At 36.5% G+C, this 25,096-nt stretch overlaps 1 protein-coding gene across 9 annotated transcripts in view; it reads left to right on the top strand.

Moving 5' to 3' along the window:
- Positions 1 to 25,096, top strand: part of ZNF385B (zinc finger protein 385B) — a 387,675-nt gene that overhangs the window by 124,600 nt on the left and 237,979 nt on the right. The gene's annotated exons all lie outside the window — the stretch shown is intronic.

Raw genomic sequence — 25,096 nt, forward strand, 5'->3', positions numbered from 1 at the left:
ATTAGAGAATGAGTCTACCATGGGAGTCATGTCTCTGGAATAATCTACATATGTAAATATTTTTGAGTACCAATTCAGTTGAAACTTCAGACCATTTTTTGTAATTCTGTAGATTTTGCTCTTGATAACGGTGTTATCATCTATCCTTTATTTGGTTTCCTGATGATTTTAAGTTGCTTTGTAAATTTTCACTAAGACAAGATTATACTGTTATAGGATATACTACTTTTTATGTGATTTATGAGCAGTAACATTTGTGAGTTCTTGATTTTACCGTTTTATTGTTTTGGCACAAATTGATAATCAAAGAAACTTAGTATGATTAATATGTTAAGAGCAGGTATTATTTTTTAATGTAAAATATAAAATAGTTCCAAAATGTATATAAAACTTAGACATAATTTTTTTAAAAGATGAAACTCCCATATACCTAATTCAAAAATAAAACCCTACCTTAGATGCCTCCTACTTCTATCTACTGCCTAGAAGTGATTCTTCTCTAGAATTGTGTTAATTATTTTTTTGCTGTTCTTTAGAGTTTACCACTAGCTATGAATATGTCTTTAAAATATATGTAGTTTGAGAGCTGGCTCAGTCAATGGAACATGTGACTCTTGATCTCAGGGTTATGACTTCAAGCCCCACATTGGGCATGGAGACTACTTAAAAGTAAATTAAAAAGAAAAGAAAATATGTTTAGTTTTTACCTGTTGTAACATAATTTTTGAGATTCACTTTTTTATATGTAGCTATAGTTTATTCAAATTGTGTTGTTTTATATTCTTTTGTATCTCATACTCCAATTTATCTATTCCATTGATAATACATATTTTGGTTTTCTTTCTTTCTTTCTTTCTTTCTTTCTTTCTTTCTTTCTTTCTTTCTTTCTATTGTATTTATTTCAAAGACAGAGAGAGCAAGGGAGAGCACAAACAGTAGGGAGAGGGGCAGAGGGAAAAGCAGATTCCCTGATGAGCAGAGGGTCCAACATGGGACTTGATCCCAGGACCCCTGGATCTTGACATGAGCCAAAGGCAGACATTTAACCAACTGAGCCAAAGGTAGACACTTAACCAACTGAGCCATTCACACATCCTATCACCTTCCTGTCGTAATTTGACTTAAAAGCAGTATTGTTTTGAACATTCACATTCACAAATGTAGATTTCTCTAGGTTATATATATATATATATTATCTTCTGTAGGGCATATCCTTTCCAGGAAGCAGAATTTAGGTCATAAAGGTACACATTTCAACTTGAAATGGTAATTTTATCTGTTTTGCCCATACTGTAGTCCCAGAATAGTGCCAGATACATTGTAAATAGTCAATTAATATACACTGAATGAACGAACAAAATGCCAAATTATTTTTCCAAGTTGAGGTAGCACTTCATATTCTGACCGACAGCAGATGAACATTCTATTGTGTTACTTCCTTGGCGACACTTGAGACTGTCTAATTTTTTAAAATTGTTGACAATCTGGTGGTTGTGAAATGCTATCTCACTGGGTATTTAATTTGCATATCCCTGATAACTAATGAGGTGAAGAATCTTTTCATGTTTATTGGCCATTTGTGTTTCTTCTTCTGTGAAATTTCTATTCCTATTCAATTACCACTTTAGAGTCATTAATTTTTTAAAAGTTTATTTGTAAGCAGTTATTTATATAGTATAGATACTGTACTAATCCTCTTCAGTTTCCTATGTTGCAGAGATATTCTTAGTTTATAGCTTCAGTGTTTACTGGTTTTTAGCATTTCTTGTTAAAGTTAACTTTAATATAATCAAATGTTTCTATTGCTTTTATGGTTTATACTTTTTGTATTCTGTTCAAGAAGACTTTCCCTACTCCAAGGTCATATAGATCCTAAATATATTAATCTTCTACAAGTGCTATAGTTTGGATTTAAATCTTTCATTTACCTGGAATTGTTTTTATACAGGAATTGTTTTATATACATTTTATGCAGTTTTCTTTCTTCTTTGTAGATAACCAACTATTCCAGGGTCATTTAGTGACATAGTTTCTTCTTCACCCTGGTTTTCAGTACCCATTCTGTTAAAAACTAAGTGTCTGTGTATGTCCAAGTTTGTTTCTGGAACCCTCTGTTTTGTTCTGTTGGCTCATAGCTTAACTTTACATTTTTATGTTTAATCTTTAATCTTTATTTTGAAACTAATCTGGAGAGTTTAGTCCATTTAACTTTATGGCAATAACCGGTATGCTTGGGTTTCTTTTCTGCCATCTTATACTGTGACCTCTATTTCCTTCTTTTGCTTTCTCTTAATTGTTTTTTTCATGCTGTTAGATGGCACGAGCTTTGCTTTTCCTTAAAACCCCATTTCAGTTTTTTACATGTTTGGAGGTTTGTATTCTACATTTGCTTTTTTAGTAATTACTCCAGATATTTTTTAGCATGGTACTTAAAGTCTAAAATTAATCTGTATCTTTATCATCATCCTGAAATATATAGTTGCTCTGAAATTTGTATTCTGTTATTTACCAGTAATTTCATTTCAGGTGATTTTCTTCACAAAAATTAGATGATATTATTATTATCATTATTATTATTAATATTAATATTTTAAATTGTCCATGTATTTTTAGGTTTACCCTCTAGAGGAATTATCAAGTCTTAACCTATCTTGTGTGGGATGATGGCCTTGGATTTACTCTCTGCAACATTGTTTCCTTGAAAACATACTTAGTTAAGATAAATATGGAATGTCAGCTATATTCATTGTGGAGAATACTCCTTATTGAGATTAAGAAGACTGTTAGTTGACATGTGAACCCAAAGGCCCATGTGATCACCTGTATATGGAAATCTGTCAGAGGAAACATAGCCTCAGCTTCCCCAGGTTGTTCCATCATAACTGAGTCTTTATCTTGTAAGAGACCTGGAAAATATACTCAGAGGCGATTACAAGATGTGAGTTCCTTCATGTCTAAGGCTTCCTTATGTCTGAGTAGCCTGCATTCACTTGTGGGATCTCATTTCTTATAACTGAGTTGAGCATGATATTGATGGGGTTTGGGAAGCAATGCCTGGATTGCCATAAGGGCTGCCATTGAAGATGGATTTGATGTTATTATGCAGACTGCTATGTTCCCCTGTTGCATTGTTCTAAGTAAGCCTGGAAGCAGTTAAAACCTTTTGTATCCTCTAAGTCTGGAAGTTAGTCTGGACCCAAACCCCTGCTGATTATATAAAGTGAGCCTCACAGCCCACAGTTTACCAATAGCTTAGTTTATCCTTCTGGAAGCTCAGATGTCAGTAAGCTAGGATTTCCTTGTATTTCATGTGCCATTATGGCCTCTAGGGAAAGCACAATACAACATGGCACCTACAAGGAGAGAGTGTGATGTGTTTATGATGGCAAGGCTGCCTTTTTCATTTGAGTACAGTGAAGGCTAGAAGAGACAGGAAAAGTTAGAGGCGTTGAGAGGTTCATGAATATAATTGTTGCCCCCCTACTACAGGTAGCTGTAGTGTTAAATGTGTAAATGGGAAACCAAAACAAGGGGCCTTTATCCTCGATCCCCTTTGAAACTTGGGGTCAGGTTATGCATGGTGGCAGATAGTGGAAACCCCTTGGATTAGGCTATCCATAGGGAACATCCAGAAGCCCCAGAAAGTGGAAGTGGTGGCATGATGTGGGTAAGAGTAAGACACATGCAGAAGTCCCTGGAAACTCATGATAAGCTGGTTAGTGAAGATCAGATCAATTAAAAAAGGGGAAAAAAAGGTACTTTTTTTTTTAACACATTGAGTTGCAAAGTGTGAGTAAATTTGTAACCTCTCCACATCATTTCCCAGTTCTGTTATTGTGTGACTCCATGATTGATTACCTTTAAAATGAAAACAGCGATTTGTGAAGAAATAATATACAGAAGCATTCATTTAAAAGCCAGGCATTCATGATGCTCAATGTTTATTTTGATGATTTAGTGTGTAATGAAACGTAAAAGTACCTTTAAGTATAACTCAAACTACAGATGTTAGAATTATTCTATAATGGAAGAAATATATATTTATCTTTTGATCATAATTGAGGAAAACACTTTTAAGACCTACTGTTCAAAACAAGTGAAGCCAAAGTCTCATTATTTTAGAGTTAACATGCTGTGGATAAATAAAATTTGTTGATAGATAAATGTATTCTGCATTAAATAACAGTAACCTTTGTCTTAGTAAAGACCGTCTTTAGAAATGCCTACGTTTCATACTGTACTCTGCGTACACTATTGCTAATAATGAAATCTCATTAATTTAGCCTTTATTAATTAAGACATTATGAATGTCATTGGCTCAGCATAGCATAAACATCAGGCTACCTATCAAGAACCCTATTTGCCAAGTAATTTAATAGCAAAAATAAGTCTTCCGATGACAATATTAATCTGTGGGATGAAAAGTTGCTTTCAAGGATTTTGACACATTGATGCAAATAACAAATGACAAATTAGACATTAAAAAAATATCCAGTAAACCTCCTTTTGGAAGCAATATGTTAACTGGAACTTTGGAATATTTGTGAAAGTTAAGTTTATTATTTAACATAAAGATTTGGTTGTACTGGTTTCACTTGGACATTCTCTTAGTTTTGAATTAGTCTTCACCATGGTTTTATAAATATCTGGGGAAATCTTGTGTGTGTGTGTGTGTGTGTGATTTTTTCCCCCTTAAACATCATATGTTTTATACATTAAATGACTCAAATCTCACAGCTCATTCCTTTTTTGAGTATGTGAACCATTTGAAAATTAATTGAAAATGTCAGTGACTTGAAGTAAATTGGTAAGTGAGTTTATGTGAAAATACTTGACCATATAAAAGACAACACAGTAACTAATTGATTCTGTTTTACCATGTCTTTCTGGGTCAGGTTTCCTAATCGTAGAGGCAGAGTTCAGTTCAGTTGGACTGAGAACTATCAAACACTCCCTTGACCCGGCACCGAGCTGGACCCGGGGGCCTGCAGAGATGAAACAGGCATCCTTGAGTCACTGACGATGGGGGTGGAGGTAGGAGACACATATAGTTAGTACCAACCTAATGTGGGGAGCTAGGAGAATAGTCCATGCCAGAGTCCACAACCACACTGATAAAGGACTTATCAGTGCGTTTGGCTTAATAAAATACTTAGGCTGTAAAGATTTCCACGTGTGACTAGATTAGTTTCTAAAGCATAATGTGAGATAGAAACAAGTAAGTAATGCCTAAGGTTTCATAGAAAGTGACAAATTGGGTCTCCCCCTCTAGAATACATTTTCCTTAGATTATTTTTCCTCTAAGATTTATCATAAGGTGTTAGGTTACATGAAGATTGTTTGCTTTTTTCTAATTACAAAAAAAGAACACAAATTCAGTATTTAAAAAAAAAACACAAAATGGTGAAGAAAAATCAGCTGTAATTCTACTGTCCTACCGTGGCCACTGTCATCATCTTAAAACATATCAGCTGTCTTTTTTAGTACTGGAGTGTTGGGGAACGCATCCCCTTTCTCTACAGTTCTACTAGAGGGCTTACTTTTTTTTTTATCCTTATTGACTTACAAGAGTCCTTTATGTATTACCTTTATTCTGTCATTTAAACTATGATTTTCCACCTTGTTTGTATCTTTATTTTATATTTTATCTTTGCATTTTTATTTAAAATTTATATTTTGGTATTTTTAATTTCCTAAAGACATATAAATCTTTTTCGATGTATTGAATTCTCTGTTATGACATTTCACCACTCCATGGCCATGTAAATATTCACCTATATAGTGTTCTAGCCTTATTATTTTTTACATTTGAGGCTTTAACGCATATGGAATTTAGTTTCACTTTGGGTATGAGTTTGGTTTCTTTTTTTTCTTACGTAAAACACCATTGTTCAAGTAATCTTTGGCTTTTTGGTCAATCTTAAATACCATCTCATAGGATTGATTATATTTGGGGGCTTCCAATTATTTCTCTTTGATCTTTTGTCTGCTATCACACATTTTTAAAATATTACATTTTCGGGATTCCTGGGTGGCTCAGTGGTTTAGCGCCTGCCTTTGGCCCAGGGCGTGATCCTAGAGACCCAGGATCGAGTCCCACATCGGGCTCCCTGCATGGAGCCTGCTTCTCCCTCTGCCTGTGTCTGCCTCTCTCTCTCTCTCTCTCTCTTTCTGTGTGTGTGTGTGTCTCTCATGAATAAATAAATAAAATCTTTAAAAAAATTATTACATTTTCATATCATTTTGGGGGGATTAGTTAATACAAATACCCTATAAAAATGCCTTGGAGTTAAAAAGATCTGTATGTTAAGTCTGCCAGATATACTTTAGTATATGTTATCCTTTGTTTTGTCTTAGTTAAAACTTATTAACACAGAGTTTAACAGAATTACAGGTTTTTGTGTGTTGAACTTTTCTCAGTCTCCCGTGTGCACAATATTTCATGTTGGTTGTGTTGCCATATCTGAGAAATTCTCTAAACAATGGAGGTATTTATTTATTTACTTATTATTAAAATTTACATTTTCTGTAATTGCTACATAATTATTGGAGCAAAATAATGTAGCAAAGGAAAGGGTGTAGTATTATTACTCAAGGCTATTTGGGTTGTAAACTCTAGGAATTTGACTTAGTTGAAGAAAGAAGGGAATTTATTGTCGTAACAACAGGGAGGAGTTAGAGAGGGTGCACAACTGGCTCTAGAGGTTCAAATAATGTCATCTTCCATGTCACAGCAGTGCTTTTAAATGCTGGCTTTATTCTCAAACAAAGTCTTTCCATATAGGAAAAAGTCAGTCATCAGCAGACCCAGGTTCTTTCTCTGTTTAGTATCCCCCATAAAAAGACGATTTCCCTCCTTTAACAGCCTTATATCAACCCTAGGAAATTCTCATTAGCCTTTTCTGGATTATATAAACTGATACAGACTGAGAATGGGTTAATCTGAGTAGCCAATCTGGACCAAGATTGCCCTCTCTGTGGTGATAGATAGGCATTGATGACAGACCCAAGGACTTGACCTAGAATGGGGAACTCCCCTGAGAGACCTGAAAACTGTCCAATGGCGTTGGTAAAATGTATAGTCATGAGTAAGGTAGATTTACTAGGAGCCCAGTGAAACCTTGGCTTCCGTGCCTTTATGTCCAGAAATCTGGGGCAGCCTTTCAGTGTGTTCACAGGATCATAGATTTTGTGGATATTTTAATCATGTTCAGTTAAGAACATGGTCTTCTTCAGCTCCAGCTTCCCCTCCACCATATTTTTCTGTGTGACACGGGACAGTGGAGTTGCCATGGCATGTTTCAAATCTCCGTAAGGAGAAGTTGAGGTGGGGATTCTTTAGTTTCAGTTTAGGGTTATTTCTTTACATGGTTTTTAATCACTCCCTTGTATTACTAAATCATCATTAGCTATCCTGGTATAGCAGTGACTTCTAGAAATATATTGTCCACCAGGCCAAGTCACTCTGTGGATCAATATTACAATATGATGATATCTTATAGCAACAAACCGTATGCAAAGTAGAAGAGAGAGAAATTTTTATATGTACAAAGCCAGAAGCTGGTTAGTAGAAAAGTCTTTTAGTCATCTGAATTGCAAAATTTTAAGTGAAGGATTTGGTTCTTACTATAAATGTGTATATATTATACACACGTGTGTATATATATTCAGTAATGCAGCATATATGACTTTAAGCATATACAACCCTTATAAACCATTAGTAGTAAAAAACAAACAAACAAAAAAACCCAAAAAACTAGTTCCAACCAATTATGCTAGAGGAAGGCATCTTTTTTAATCTGTAGAAAATATAATTGTTGCCGTATGAAGACTTCTTCATCTATAAAATACAACCAAAAAATGTAGTTAAAAAGTATGAAGCTATGTGTCAGGCAGTTAATCAAAGCAAATATATTTGTCCTGGATATTGTGGTATTGTTAGCATTTGTCAGATTTTTAAAATTTGGTGTTTTTTGTTGTTGCTGTTATTTCTTTTCTGGTCTAAGTAAATATTTATTTTCACAATTAATTTTACATTTGCAATTTTAGATTCCTTTTCTTTAAGAGAATCTCCAACTTTGTATAAGCTTCTGTCTCCACAAAACTTGGATCTGCTCCCAACCATAGCTGCAACACTTCACCACAGTGGGTGTGATTGGAAATGATAAAGACTTAAAATACACTACAGATATCCAATGTCCCATGCTCTCCCCTTTCCTCACCCTCATAATTATTTTTGTAAGCATAATGAGAGGTAAGAAATAGTTTGGCAAAAGTTGAAGCAGACGACCTTTTCATATCACAGTAGATACAATTTCTTTCAAATCTCTGTCAGTTATGCCAATTCCTTATCCATTCTGTCTCTCTGTCTTGCTCCTTGCCCCCTCCCCCCCGCCGTATATCTATTTATCTGTCTCAGCAGAACCATATAGAAATCACGTCCTTAGGCAAAGGATCATATTTAAGGAAAATCTAAAGAAAATTGATGATTATATCATCTGAAGTTTAAACCTTGAAATGATTCCTTTAACTCCATTCACTTCATAGAAGCTGTAAATGGAAACTTTCTTGCTTTGAGGAAATAGGCCCCTTGGAAATAGTTTTTTCTCACTTTATATGAATGTTTCTACTTTTAGTCTTTTTTTTAATATTAATTTTGAGACCCTAAAACTTACATAGTTTGTCCCATTACTCTTGCCGCCTAGCAAATCACCCTCAAACTTAGGTGTTCAATGTGCAGTAGTCATGTAATTGTATCTCAGGGTTTCTATGAGTCAGCAATTCAGGAAAAGCTTAGGGAGTTTGGACTCATGGGCTCTTGTGTGGTTGCAGTTAGGCAGTAGCTGGAGGTCGAACGACTGGAGACTGGCTGGGCATCACTCTGTGTCTGTCATTATAGCCTCAAGGGTTCTCTATGTGGTCTCTCCACGAGGGCTAGTTTGGACACCTGACTGCATGGCGGCCTTAGGGGAATCTCACTGTTTACAGGTTGCTCAAGGGCCATGTAAAAGCATTTCAGCTTCTGTCTCCACTACATGACCTAACGGTGGAACGATATTCACTGTTACTTCCACCACATTTTGTTGGTTAAGAGCAAGTCACAAACTCTCCCAGAAGCAAAAAGTAGGAAATAAACTTTACCTTTCAATGAGGGAATGTAAACTTCTAGAAACACATGTGGAAGAGGAGGTAAAAGACATCTTTGGAATATACAGTTTGGAATACAATTTTTAAGTAAATTAGATACATGATGTGTAGTCAATATTTGATGTAGTGAACAATCTAACCCAAGAGCTTTTTTTTAATGCTCCTCTTGATGTGTTTTCTTAAGGAAATATGGAGACTCTCTAGATTACCCTGTAATAGAACTTTGATAAAACGGAAAAAAAGATCAAGGATTATACGTAGTTTTACAAGCATATGTGGTTTATTGAAGACAAATTTTTTCATAACTGAGATTTCAAGAATGGAAATGTATGACCTACTCAATAATTAAAACCATTTTTCAAGCCAAAATTATGGTTTCAGAAAGTATATTCTCTCACCTCAAACTTCTTTCTTGGTGTGCTGTCACTAGGACATTGGTAGAATTTTTTAGGTTAACTCAGTAAAGGTGAAAGAAAATAGTGGCTGAGATCTTCAAATGAAAAAACAGAGGGCAAACAAATTCATAAACACACCCACTGAATTTAGCAAAATAGCCTAGGATATTTTGGATATCCTAGTAGGATACATATCCTAATATGTACATTAGGATTGATGGGGTGTTAGGCAAAAATTTTGAGGTGTTTTTTTTATCATGCCTTGCATTGTATCATATAGTTATTATGGGCCATAGAGTTCAATCATTTTGAAAAGCAGACAAAATACAGACATAAATTATTTAAATGTGCATGCAACTCCAACTTTTTAAAATCCTTTTTTTATCAAGTTTATTTTTTTAGTAGTCTCTACAACCAACGTGGGGCTCGAACTTACCACCCTGAAATGAAGAGTCACATGCTTTTATCACTGAGCCAGCCAGGTGCCCCTCACTTCAACACTTTTAGTGAAAACAAGAATAAAAGCAAAAGTTAATAGCAATTAGCTCATTATTTACCCATCATAAACTAAAAGGGGATTTTATATAAATCATCTTCGGTTTCGTATTTTAGCACACCGTGGGAAGATACTTTTGTTCGTGTGTTCTAGCTTTTGTATGTAACTGTAATAGACTCTGAACTGAGTCATTTTAGAAAGTTTTAGGCTCAGGGAATACCTTAGTGTTTATTCTTAACTCAAAAAATCCCAGTGCTTTCTCAGTAAATCCCTCTGCCTGCAGCCACCTACAGTCCTCATGCAAACACTCTTCTAAGTCTTATGATTGTGAAGAAATCTATAGGTTTGTAGTTGTTTACTCTGTGTATGACATTTTAGATTGAAAAAATTAGACTAAAGAAGAGTAAACACCTGGAAGTCAGAGGTGGAGTAGGGTCTCCAGAATTATCAGTGCTTAGAAGTCAGATATGAATTTGGAAGTTACTGACTACGGTGGGGTACATGGCCAGTCCAGTGGAGGGAGTCACTTAGTGTAGAAGAAGTGTGGGGATTTGGCATAAAGTAATTTGTCTTCATGGTTTGAATGTGTGCATGTGTTAATTATGTCAGCAATGACAAGTGAGGACTTGGGTGTGCATGGCTTGGGACAGTAGGTATAAGCAGGAAAGTTGTGACAGATGTTGGCTATGAAGAAAACTGTCATCATTAAACCATTTCTACATTCACAGAGCTCTCTTTTCTAAAAACAAGAAGTTTAAGGTTTGTGGGGACCAGAGATGTTGTTCTATACATCAGTCTTTATAGGGGTGATACTACTGGCTATTACCTTATTCCTTTTAGAGCCATGGATTTTGACCCCCACAGCTTTTCCTTATATACTGCAATACTTGCCCTAAATCTCTACCTAAGCTACCTCCTTTGTTAAAAAGATATTATTGCATAATATCTGAAAATAAAGCAGACTTCTGGGTTCATTTTTTAAAAGATTTTATTTATTTATTCATGAGAGACACAGAGGGAGAGAGGCAGAGACGCAGGCAGAGGGAGAAGCAGGCTCCATGGAGGGAGCCTGACGTGGGACTCGATCCCGGGTCCCCAGGATCAGGTGCTGGGCTGAAGGCAGCGCTAAACCACTGAGCCACCCAGGCTGCCCATAGACTTCTAGGTTCAAATCCTCAATCCACTGTTTACTTACTGGATATCCTTGAGTAAGTTATATAAAAGCTCCTTGCCTCAGTTTCTTCAGATGTAAAATGGGAATAACCATAATTCTTACTTTATGAAGTTGTCATGGAATTAATAGAGATGATGTTACTGAGGTAATTAATGCAAGTTGACACATATGCTCAATAAATATTAATTATAATTGTTATTATTTTTATTTGAGCCCCTCACCTTCTCTCTGCATCCTCTGGCCCTTCCATCCTTCTCATTTGAATTCTATGAGTTCTGTTTTGGCAGTTTGAAGCTGAAGTGGTTTTGAAACTTTGACGCGGAGAAGTCACTTAGCAGTGAGATTCATGGATCAGGAGCTCTCAGAGAAGAAATCTGGAGATAGAAACTTGAGTCATTATCACATATATCATGAATAATCCCTGGGTGAGAATCTCCTTGGGAGAGGATACATAGTGAAAAAAGGGCCATGAGGGTGAACCTTAAAAAACATGAGCATTCACTATGTCGTATATTATGTGTATCTCCTAGTACCCTTAGCATATTTTTCATGAAATATTTTAATATGCTTAAAATAATACAGAATAGCATAACACCCCGCTGCGCCGTGTACCACCGCACAACTTTGTTGTATCTTAACATTTGCCATATTGCTTCATACATGCAAGACGTACAACATTACAGCTGAAGCCCTTTGGAGATCTCCCTCCAGAAGCAACCACTATCTTGAATTTGTTGCCTATTTTTATGTATATTTTATACTATTTGGCCCTTTATAGGCAAACTTTGCTAAACCCTAGTATGTTCTACTCTGTTTCTCTCATTGACGTCAAAGAATAGACATAACATCAAATGGAAGAGAAGATGGGAAGACAAGGTTAGAGAAGGGAGAGTGACACAGCTTCCAGAGGTTGCCAAGTCCAGGGCGATCCTGGGGGGAGTAGGCAGGTGAGGCAAAGTTGGGTCTCTAAAGTTTGTCAACCAAAGGACCTGAGAGTATCAAATGGGTTCCCCAAATGGATATTGAAATCACATAGGATGATGACAGGTTTGGGAGTGAGCAAAAGATGGTGAGCTAACACCAAAGTCCTGGAAACAAACAAATGTTTGGTAAGGCTTTGGGGGTCAGAAACAAGGATAAAAGGATATATGGCCTGTTCATGTGAGTTTTCAAAAAAAAAAAAAAAAAGGGAAGTAATGGCCTGAAATTGGAATTTAGGAGCAAGGACAGCTACCTACTCTTAACCCCAAGAAAATGAGCAGTGATCATTGAGAGGGTTCCCAGGGAGTGATGTCTTTAAAGGAGACATTCGGGGACAAGAGGTAGAGGAAGCTTTTAGGTCAGAGATGGAGGATGGTAAGAGTTGTATTCTTTCTCTCTTTTTTTTTCTTTTTTCCCCCCCACAATGGAATGAGAATTCTGTAGTGAAAAATAGAACAATAGAATGATTTTCGAATGAGGTAAATAAAATCTGTGGATCTAGGTCAGAGAAAGGGAATAGAGTAGTACAGGAACGGGGGTAAAGGGAGGAATAGATGACAAGAGGTGCTTACCTTTGGAAGGCTGAGCAAGGGTTCTGTGGCCACAAGTCTTTTTTAAAAAAATGACTGTCCCTGATAATCACCTGGTGGACAGAGAGCAACAAGATGCTCCTCTGAAGCTCCATTTGACAGTGCCAGGAATGATGGCACCACGTGGAAATTCCAGTCAGGTGAGCAGTCAGGCCACGGTATTAGCTAATGCCAAGTATTCCAAATGTTACAAATTGACTACAGGCCCTGGTGGATAAGAAATTTCAGGCTTCCTCCGAGTGCCCTTGGGCCCTGGCATCTGCTCACTCACGAGTCAGTGACTCTGCATTACTGAGTGACTCTCCCACATGGCTGCTTAAGCCAGAAACCTCTGTCATTCCATTTTACCTCCTGTATTTCTCCCCGTTCCTTCTTCATGTCCCCCCTGGATTTGCTGCCGGACATCCAGTCTAGTGGGCTCTGCCCTCCAGTCTAGGCCCACAGAGTTGTTTCCTTTTATACCCTCCAAAATGAAAAAAAAAAAAAAAAAAAAAAAGACAATTTTTTTTTTGACAATTTTTTTCTTATTATACAAGCCATATATGCTCTCTGTAACATTAATTCAGATGATACAGAAGGCATAATGAGGAATGTAAAATTATCTCAAATCCAACAGCCCTCTTAGAGATTCCTACTGTTAACATTTTTCTATATGTCTTCATGGACTTTCTCTACACAGAGATACTGAAAATTTTGTGGGACCATATTTTATGTGCTCTCTTAAAGTATTTTCTAACACTGTGTCATGGAACTTTTTCTATCAATGAATTCTTATCTAAATCATTTTTAATTTACTTTTATTTTTTTAGTTTTAATTTATTTTTAAAGATTTACTTATTGATTGATGAGAGACACAGAGACAGAGACATGGGCAGAGGGAGAAGCAGGCTCCCTGTGGGGAATCTGATTCAGGACTCAATCCCAGGACCCCAGGATCAAGACCTGAGCCAAAGGCAGATGCTCAACCACTGAGCCACCCAGGTGCCCCTCGAAATCATTTTTTTTTAATTTTTTTTTATTTATTTATGATAGTCACAGAGAGAGAGAGAGAGAGAGAGAGGCAGAGACACAGGCAGAGGGAGAAGCAGGCTCCATGCACCAGGAGCCTGATGTGGGATTTGATCCCGGGTCTCCAGGATCGCGCCCTGGGCCAAAGGCAGGCGCCAAACCGCTACGCCACCCAGGGATCCCTCGAAATCATTTTTTAATCCTTATCATTCTGTTCTATGGATTTACTCTGATTTATTATCCAATCGCTGTATTGTTGGATAGAGTTCATGTTTATTTGCTACTATATATAACAATATAATGAACATCCTTTGTATGAATGACTTTCATAAAACAAAAATCTGATCATGTCATAATTTTGTGATTAAAGTTCTTCAGTGGCCCTCTAGTTTATAGCCTTCAGGATTAAATCTAGCTGCTTAGCTTGACAAAAGAGGTCATCTGCAGTCTGGTTTAGGCCTGTTTCCTCTCCATTTCTGATTTCTCAGTATAGCCCTGGCCCTGCCACTCTGGTCAGGAGCCTCACCTGGAAACCCCCAAATGCCTCCATCATAGCATCATCCATGTGTGTTGACCTGTTCATTTTCCCAGCGGTACTAGAAACCCTTTGAGGGACTGTGAAGAGTTACACGTAGGCAGTTAACATTTGTGTGTGCCAAAGACTGAATGGCTGCACACATGCTTGTGTATTTTCTTACTTAGTTCTCACTCCCTGTGAGTGTTTTAATGATTTTTCTCTTTTCTGTGTCCATTCATGTTTTCCGTTGATCTTGAATACATTCATTCATCTATTCATTTCATTTCACAAAAGCTAATCGAATACCTACTATGTGCCAGCTACTGTCATAGATGCTGGGAAATAGTGAATGAGACCTCTTAGATCTTACATTCTAGTGAGGAGACACGGAATAAATAAGGTAAATAAGGACATGTATACTATATTAGGGAGTTGTAAGTGCTAAGAAGAGAATAAAGATGAAGTGGAGAAGGGGGTTTTGAAGGGTCTGTATGTTGCTGGGGTTGATATTTTAATCAGGATGAGAGGGAGAGGCTGTGTCTTTAAGAAAGGGGGTTGTTAGTCACACAGTATCTGGGGAGGAGCAATTCTAGGCTGAGGAAAAAGCCAGTGCAAGCCCCCAAGGCTGGAACATGCTGAACGTGTTTGAGAAGGAGCAAGGAACCCAGTGTTCCTGTGCCAGGGAACACTAGAGGGAAAACAGGTAAGGTCAGCATGGGGACAGCAAACCAGAGGCCTGTGACATCATCAGAATTTTGGTATTTGCCCTAATTGCAAAGGAAAGCCACTGGGAGAAAGGGTTTCAACAGAATCTTCCTGGCTACTATGTTGAAAAGAGGCTCCAGGTCAACAGTTGGGTGGCTGCTGCAATAATTCAGACAAGGAGCTATTCTTTGGACTGGAGTGGCGGTAGTGGGAGTAGCAGTAGACGAATTGCGGCTTTCTTTTGAAGGCGATTTCCTCGTGGACTAGATATGGGATGTGAGAGAAAGAGCAGAATGACGGGTAACACCGAGGGTCCTAATCTCTCAAAACACAGAAACAATAAAAATTCTATTTACCCAGCAATTACTTAGTTTTGCCCTATTGGCCTAATTTCAGACTCACACTTAACCCATCCCAGCTATATTTAATTGGAATTGTCCTAGGGAGAATTCTCTGTATTTGAACATTTTTGGGTTTGTTTACATGGTGTTACTATACATTATGGAGACTCATCCGTGGGTGTGTGTCTTACAGGAATCAGTCTCATTTAATAAGCACATCACGTACAATACCCAAACCCAGTTTTAATATCTGTCGTAAAATTTCTTGGACCATAGTGCTGGAGTAATAAAATTTCCCTGTGTTTTCCAAGTGCATTTGCTTAACACCTGGATCACTCTTCAGTAAATAAGTCCAGATGACTCTAAATGAATTAATAAATAACGCAAGCCTGCCTTTGGCTCACCGGTTTTCTAGTGAACACAGTAATAGCTATAAATGAACAATAAAGTACTTATAATAACTTAATTATTTTCTATTTGATTAAATTATTCAAAATAGTTATGTAGAGTTATATCTTAAAATATCGAACAATATTAATAGAGTTGCACTAGCATGAATTTTAAAATATTTTGAATATGATATATTTTGAAATTAATAAGAATTATTTTAATATAGGAAATTTATTTTAATGAAAATGTAAAAAGTCTCTATTTTGAAATTAATAAGAATTATTTTAATATAGGAAATTTATATTAATGAAAATGTAAAAAGTCTCTTGGAGCAGCAGATTGTCCTCTTTGAGCACTGTTAGACACAACTGTAATTTGCTCCCTTTTCCTCCCATTTATGAATTAAGAATTCGTCTCTGGAAGGCTGACAATGAGATATTCGGTGATTTTTTTTTTAAGACTTATTCATTTATTTGGGGGTGGGGGTGGTGGGAGGGGCAGAGGGAAATGGAGAGACAATCTCAAGCAGAGTCCCCGCTGAGCTTGGAGGCTGACACAGGGCTGGATCTCACGAACCTGAGGTTGTGACCTGAGCCAAAATCAAGAGTTGAATGCTTAGCTTAACCAGCTGAGCCTCCCAGGTGCCCCGAAAGATTCAGTTTTTATTTGGAGCAGTATCTGCTCCTTTCCATGGGATACAATTATAATGACATGTGGAAGAGCAAAAGGCGTAAGCATTTTCTAGATGTGGTAGCATGCTTACCTTGTTTTTCTCAGGGAATTCCCATTCAGGCAGCACTCTGACTACTAACTGTGTAAGTGACCCCTTTATGAAGTTCCGCAGTGAACTGCTTATCAAAATGTATGCAAAAAAACTTGTTGAGATATCAGTTGCTGAATTGAAATATCCAAGGAAGCCAGCAGAGGCCAATGCCCTGAGATGGCAGGAATCTCAGGCATGACCTTCAGATACCAGGATTTTTTTTTTAAAGAAAGATTTTATTTATTTATTTATGAAAGGGAGAGACACAGGCTGAGGGAGAAGCAGGCTCCATGCAGGGAGCCCGACGTGGGAGTCGATCCCAGGTCTCCAGGATCAGGCCCCAGGCTGAAGGCAGACGCTAAACCCCTGAGCCACCCAAGCTGCCCAGATACCAGGATTTTCAGCCAGACCATATACACTGCTATTTATGTCCTTTAAATCTGTTTATAAACAGGTAAAACTGGAAAATTAAAATGAGTTACATGTGGAAAAACAACAGTGACATTTAAAACTAGGGATTAAGAGTATGATCTGGCTGCCTCTAGTGCACTGGGGTAAAGTCTAGGTGACCTTGGCTAAGTTTCTTGACCTCTCTCTCACTTTCTCTGCACACTGTATTAAATGGGGATAATTGCTGACATCTGATAGGACTGCTGGGAGGTTTAAAGGAACAGTTTAGTGTAAAACTCTTAGGACAGTTCCTAGCGTGTTATATACTCTCAACGATTGCTAGGTCAGTATACAATAGAACTCTTGAGTCTACATATATATTGCATATTAAAAAGAGACGTATTAAGGTGAAGAAAGAAAATAATTCCAAAGGAATCCTTACTCTGGCTATTCTTGGTGTACTGTTTTATTTATGTCAGTGGGTGAGTAATATTCCTGCCGGAAGCCAGGTGGGGAAGATTTCTGAACTGCATGAAAGATTTTCATAGTGTATGAGCCATAAGATCTATTAATATTAATAACCATATTAGTTAAGAAGATAGCCAGAATTACCATCATTTTTAGTTTGTTCTGAAAAATGAGGTGAGAACATGATGTGTGGCGTCAGATGATACCAAGAAGCACATTCATGGTCACCATGAAAGTTACGCCTTGTTGTTTCTGCTTGCCCAGTCCCACAGTCTTCAAACCGCATTCGGCATCCCACGAAAACTGACGGGCTTCCTTTGCTATCATCATCTGGTATCTACCATCATCACTGAGGTTGTCCAGATTTTGTAGGCATTGGTATCTTATCTAAGAATCAAGAGCTCCCATTGGAAAAGAACAAAATTTGTTGAGGGCAGGGAGCCCAAGAGTTCATGGCCTATCGGTGTGGTGGTTTGAATTTGAGAGTAAGGGTGAAAAGGCGAGGGTGAATGAACATGGTAAACTCAGGCATCGGGAAGTTTTGGTGGAAAGGGTTCCCTGGCGTGCCAGCAATGGAACGTGGATGGGGTGCAACAAATGTGGCCTGGGAGGATGCAGTCAGCAGAGATTTGTCCATCCTACAAGACTACATTTTTGGAGTGCTGGGCTGCAGAACATGAGGAGTGAGTGCAAACGGAAGAATCGTTTATGACAGACATACGTAGGTTTCCTTCCAACCAGGTCAGGTCATCTGAATCAGGTATTTTTTGCGAGTCTGTTTGCCTAAAAATGGTAATAACTCTGTTTTTGCAAGATCTGGTTTATTTTCTTAGTGACATATAAAAGCAACTCTTTCTTCTTCATTTATTTTTTAAATTAATATTAATGCTAATTATAGTTTCCCTATTTACATGCCATATTATATATATTCATCTACTTACAAATATATGGCATCTCCTGCCCACAGAGGATATGATATATCAAAATATAGGTGAATCCTTCAAAGTCCATAGCCATCCTTAGGAAAATGACACAAAATACTTCTCTGTTTAAATAAATCAGGGTTGTCATCTGACTCTACAAATGCAGCAACATACTATTTGATATCCATGTCCCCCATGTGTACTCTGAATCATTTATTAAAAGCAGGAATTATTAAATCATGTTTGAACTTATTATTCTATAATATTTACAGTATTGCTATTGATGTTTTAAAATAATTGCATAGCCTAATTCCAAAATATATGACCGTTCTGTAATATCAACAAGTAGGTCTACAATGGCATGTATCATTAATGCACAGTCATTGTTTCTAAAGTGCAAACTGAGGGTTTCCTTTTTTTTTTTTTTTTGGTAGACTGAGGGTTTCTGCTTACGAGTATATAATTCCAACTTAAAAACATATGTTTTTGATAAACATATTATTTAAAATTGTTTCCTCGATTGAGGCAGAGGGGAAGAAGAGCTTGATAAGTACTGAACTTCAATTTGGGAAGATGAGAAAGTTCTGGAGATGGATGGTAATGACAGCTGCACAATAATGTGAATGTATTTAATACCACTGAATTGTACGTTTTAAAATGGTTAAAATGGTAAATTTATGCATTTTATCACAATAAAAATTTTATTTATTTTTTTAAAGAAGATTTTATTTATTTATTCATGAGAGACACAGAGAGAGAGAGGCAGAGACACAGGCAGAGGGAGATGCAGGCTCCCCATAGGGAGCCCGATGCGGGACTCGATCCTAGGACCCTGGGATCACATGCTGAGCCGAAGGCAGATGCTTAACCGCTGAGCCACCCAGGGGTCCCCACAATAAAAATTTTATTTTAAATTGCCTCCTCTAGACCTGAAGGGCTTTCTGGTATACTTATAACATTACTTGATATTGTTTTCTTGAAATAACTCTAAATCAAATATGAATATACAAATAAAAAGTGCATTAACAAAAAACATTGGTCAAACTTAATTCACTAAAATATTTAATAACCTAGTGTTGGGATTGAGAAGAAAAGCACTAAAGCATCAACTAGCAAGAATCAGAAGGATGATCTCTTGATTTTATTCCTATCTTGATGACCTTGTAGTTTAATATAATGGTTTCTAGCTTCGCTGAAAAGTTTAGAGATGACTTTTTATTGACTTTAGTCAAAGAAAGAGAAGATTATTCAATAAAGACCATAAACATTAAACTTCTGGTATTTGGAAGTTGTATTAGATTGAATTTCAGGTATTACGTGCAGAATAAAGTGCTTTTATTATGATCACTCCTCTTTCAACTCTATATATTTCCAGTTTAATGGCATAATAATAGTATGACTGGGATTTACCAGCCACAGTTATAAATATGTAACATTCATTTCTAGGTAATATATTACACTGTTCTTTTATGAAGAAGTAGTTGCCCTTGATGTAAAAATGGATATTTGATTTGAATAAATGATTCTGGAATTTATGTGATACTCAAAGTTATCCTGTCCTCTCAGATACTGGAATGCTTTTGTGAGATGTCAAAGTTGGATAAATAATAATTGTCTTCAAGAATCTTCAGTATATATGATGGTTATTTTAGAACCAGCTAAAAACCTTTGTGACATAAATACTTTAATTTTTTACCATACCTATTGCCCTAGCCATGATTTATTGAAAGCTGTCTAGCCTAATAGCAAGCTATGTTTCCTTCTTAAAATACTGAAAACTGTCTTCATATATATAAATGGTTATCTGGTTAGCAAGTTCTTAATGATTTCATTTCTTACAGAGTTCAGCCGTACAATTCAAACATTTACAAATATTGTTTCAATTTACTGAAAAAGGAAAAGAGCACATAAATTCTTATGATTAGAATCATCTTAAAACCATAGCACTGGTAGAGATTTTACATTCTAATCTCCAATTGGACTGTAAAAAGCCTAAAGGCTCAGCTCTCAGTCATTGGCTAAATGGACACAGGTAGTAAGGTGTGCATGAATTTTACCCCCACAAAATCAGTTGTGCAGAAACACAGCTCGTATGTTTATTTTCTTTCTTTTTTTTTTCGTATGTTTATTTTCATAAACAAAACTAAATCTGACCCCAAGGTGATGGGACCTTTAATCTCAGTTAATTGGGGACACCCCACCGTGAGGGTCATTTGCAAGTACCAGGTTCTTACTTCTTACACCAACTGGAACAGTGGGGGATGGGAACGCTGCTTTCATCCTTGGTTCTCATGGTCTCTGCTGTGACCCTCCTGTCTGTGCCAATGTTAAGCTTGAACATGGTTCTTTGACTATTTCTGTCTACATTTCCTTCTTCACAGGGTTAGAATAGGACCTCTAGATGGTCCCAGCACTGATAATATTACAATTCAAAATAAAATTTATACTTAACTTTTAAAAAAAGTATATGAGTTCCATTGGATTTCAGGTATATGTACAAGACGTATATGAAGAAGAAAACAGCTTCTCTGTATAGTTTTTTAAATGTAAACTTCTTTAAAAGTTCATTGTAGCTGAACTTATTTGGAAAGAGGGCCCTGGCTTAGTGGACACCCTAAGGATATGCTCAGTCTACCTGTTAGATGGTTCAAAGCTTATTGAAAAGTAGTGAAGAGGGCCCTGTATATGAGAATATCTCCCAGTGAGTCAACATTTTTTCTTCCTGTCTGAATTTTTTCCTAACCACTCCATTAGGACATATTTTTTGACTTGTGTTTTCAAACAGGGTCAGTATAAGTATAGAATTAATTGATTAAACTTTCTCAACAGTCCTCTGGAAAGTGAGTTGGTCAGATACCCAGATGAAATGAGAGATGGCAATGCATCAGAGTTTTCCCAGTTTTCTCCATATCCTTGCCAAGAGTTAATGTTATTTGGTTTTTTTATTCTGGTCCTTCTAGTGGGTGTGCAGTTGTATCTTGTGGTTTGGATTTGCATTTCTCTGATGAGTAATGATGTCAACATTTTTTTCATGTGTTTAGTGACTATTTGTATATTTTCCTTGGAGAAATATCTATTCAAATCTTTTGCCCATTTTTAATTTGACATTCTTGTCTTCTTTATTATTGAGTTGTAAGAGTTCTTTATATATTCTAGGCACAGGTCCCTTATCAGATATGTGCTTTTTATTTTATTTTATTTTTTTTAAAGATTTTATTTATTTATTCATGAGAGACACAGGGAGAGAGAGACAGACACAGGCAGAGGGAGAAGCAGGCTCCATGCAGGGAGCCCGATTTGGGACTCGATCCCGGAACAGGCCCTGGGCTGAAGGCAGTGCTAAACTGCTGAGCCACCTGGGCTGCCCAGATATGTGCTTTTAAAATATATTCTCTCATTCTATAGGTTATCTTTTCACTTCTGTAGTGCTATCTTTTGAAGCACAATAAAGAAAACTGATGAAGTCCAATTTATTTTTTTCTTTTTTTGCTGATGCTTTTGGTCATATCTAAGAAACCTTTGTCAAATCCTAGATCATGAGAATTTATCCCTATGTTTTCTTTTAATAGTTATTTAGTGTTAGCTCTTACATTTAGGTCTTTGATATAGTTTATGTTAGCTTTTCATATGATGTAACCTGGTATTATTAATCTTACCTTTCACTCAAAAATGTTAGATGATACATAAGATGGTCACTCTAGTTAGAGATGAAGTAAATGAAATGGATTAAATCTCTCTGACTCATGATAATTAACTCCGTATAAAAAGCAAGAGTCATATAGCCCAAAGGAGATTTAAAGAAAACAATTAAAAAAAAAAAAAAAAAAAAAAGAATGAGTCAAAGGTTAAGAAGATAGGCCAAAGCTCACAGATGTCTTCTTTCAAAAGTCTACAACTGCTGGACTTTAAAGCCCTGAAGTCCAATTCCTTTTCCATTCTTAGAATATTTTATTCAATTCCTGCTTTTAAAACAGTGTGGCTCTATGCCAACATGCTCTATTAACTTTGAAATATCAATTCATGGACACTTTTGTATTTTCTCTTAAGAATTTAAATACATATTTCACAAGTGAATTTTAAAATTGCTGAAATTAATCACTGATATTTGCATAGTAATGTCAGCGATGTAAATCTAGGGTTAAAAAAAACATTAATGCAGCTAAACTGAGGGCTATTTCAAATTCTCTCTAGTCTGGCAACAGACTTGTTATCTCTTTACTCATTCTAAGGATACAAATTTAATTATTCTAATTGTATAATTCCTTTTAAATAAAGTACAGCAGTAAACTTTAGAACTGATTAAAAAAATCTGCATGGGTATGAGTTGGTTATCCACTCAGCTTAGTTATGAGTTGATAATGATGTGTTGTAAACTCCTATATAGAATTTGATAATAATAATACTGAATTTAGATCTTTAAGAAATATTTTCTCATTTATCTCTCTTAACAATTGGACATTTCTTTGAGTTTTAATACTCGAATATAGTATAGTAAGATACGTTAGCTTCTATATATGAATAAAATGAGTCCACCTATCATTGTGTTGATATTTTTACTCTTCATATATATTTGGGCCATTAGATGCTTTTTGGGACATTGATCTTAATAAGTAAAAAGAATATATTTCTGTTTTTGACTCCACAAACTTGGGTTATTTGAGAATTCAGTATGTAGAATTCTTTTTCTGCCTTTTGGTATCTTATTATCCAAGGATTAATATTATAGTCAGACAAAAACTGGTTTCTTCATATTTGTTTGGCTTTGTCCCTTGGGGCTGAAAGAGGTGTAACAACCAAATATCTATTTACCAAGACAGGCAGTTATCGTTTTGTTGGTTCTGTCAATCTTTTTTGTACCTGTGATTATTTCATAAAAAGTATTTTGAATGTTGTTACATGCCTGTCAATTTCAAGAACAGCTCTGTGAAGCAGAACACAAACATAAAAAAACTTAGCTAGTGGAACTCTGGATTGTTTTTATTAGTTATCAAGCTCTGAAAACTTTGAAATCGTAAAGTGCTTTTAAATTATTCAATAAGCATCTCTGTATCAGAAATAATTCATCATTGTATTTTCATTCCATTTTCAGAATGAGTCAATTTATTTGGTCTATCAGACAACCAGTACGGATGGGAAGTCATAATTCATATTTCCCTATTGCTCATATACTTAGGGAACAGTGTTATTGAAAGCAAGAAATGGAGGGGGTACTTTTCCTCCTTCTTAATACAGTCATTCAGCATCCTTGCTGATGCTAAGGAGTGATTTACAAAAGGAATATGCAGGGTAGGTGGGATGAGAATCACTACAGAGGTGAGCCCCTCTTCCTTATGGCAGCATGTGTCATCCTGTGGGCGTACCTTAGCAGAAACAAGATTAAAAACTGTTGCTTTTAGGATAGTCTAATTAATATAGACCGAATAGTGCAGCTCTCCTGGAAAATATTGAAAAATTGTGCCTGACTAGCGGTGTCTTACGTCAGTGAATCTCAAACTTAAAAAGGCAAGTTCTGGTTCAGTATTCTCAGAGTCCAACACTACAGAACACTGCATTTTCTAACAAGCTCACAGGGAATGGATTGCTGCTGGTGCAGGAACCACACTGAGTAGCGAGGACTGTGTGGTTCAGGCTTGCAGTGGGTCCCGCAGGGTACAGGAATCAGAAGGTGAAAGAAAAGATCTCTCTTAGGAGGAGGCAGGTACTTCTGTGAACAGAAGGGGCAAAGAGGCAACTCCAGTGAGCATGGAGGGGAGGCACTAAAGACATACTAAAAAGAAATATTTATTGTTGATCTGAAATTCAAATTTAACTGGACAGCCTATATTCTATCTGGTCCAACTAGACTGGTTGAAAATTCGGTACTTTTTGGTACGTAGAGCTATAGGACAGATGAAAATACATTAACCTTGTATATAGAATGTAACATCCATCAGGGTGTACATTTTTGCATTTTTTATTATCTGGAGATTCCCCAGAATCTAGGTCTGGGAATAGCGCTCAGGATATATTTATGGTATGTGTGAAGAAAGGTAAGTGAAGGTTAAAAATATTGTGGCATGTATAATGTTTAACATACAAAAGAACGGAACTAAGAGGTATTTGTTAATAAAGATATTCTGTGTCTGATATTTTATTTTTTCAGCAGAACAGATCTTGAGCAAACTTCTCAAGAAAGTTCACTAGGGAAAATAAGGTACAAAGGAAGCCTAAGACTTTGAAAATGAATTTTTGAGTCACTAGGGTTTGAAAGTTCTGTATCACTAGTTTACTAGAATTTCCAAGAGCAATTCTGAGGATTTTAACTGATTAATAACTTGAGGATTTAAATGTGGCATGTAGCACACATTGATGTGGTTTCAAATATATTTCTGAAAAAATAAACACTTCAGAGCTCATTTTTCACCAAAGGGAAATATGACAGGGAAGCTGATTGCTGGAACCTGGCCATAGCTTCCCTGCCAGCAAGGTGGGTGCAGGTGGAGTTTATCAGTTATCTTCATCTTGATCTAAATCAGCGCTGAGGGAACTGATTGGGTTCACTCCTATTTAAGCACCCTTGACACCGCCACAATCTTGTTGGATTTCTTAAACTGATACTTGGGGTAGAAAAGGATATGATGAAGCACAAGAATAACAAGTACAACTGTCATTTGTTAAGGATTTACTGTGAGCAAGCATGCACCTGGTGGGAATCCATTTAATCTCATGAGAATCCTGTGAAGAAGGTATTATGACCCCCATTTTTCAGATGAAAAAATTGAGGCATACAAAGATGGAATAACTTGACACAATAAGTGCCAAAAATAGG

The sequence above is a fragment of the Canis lupus genome, chromosome 34 (assembly GCF_048164855.1).
Source record: "Canis lupus baileyi chromosome 34, mCanLup2.hap1, whole genome shotgun sequence".
NCBI classification, from domain to species: domain Eukaryota; kingdom Metazoa; phylum Chordata; class Mammalia; order Carnivora; family Canidae; genus Canis; species Canis lupus.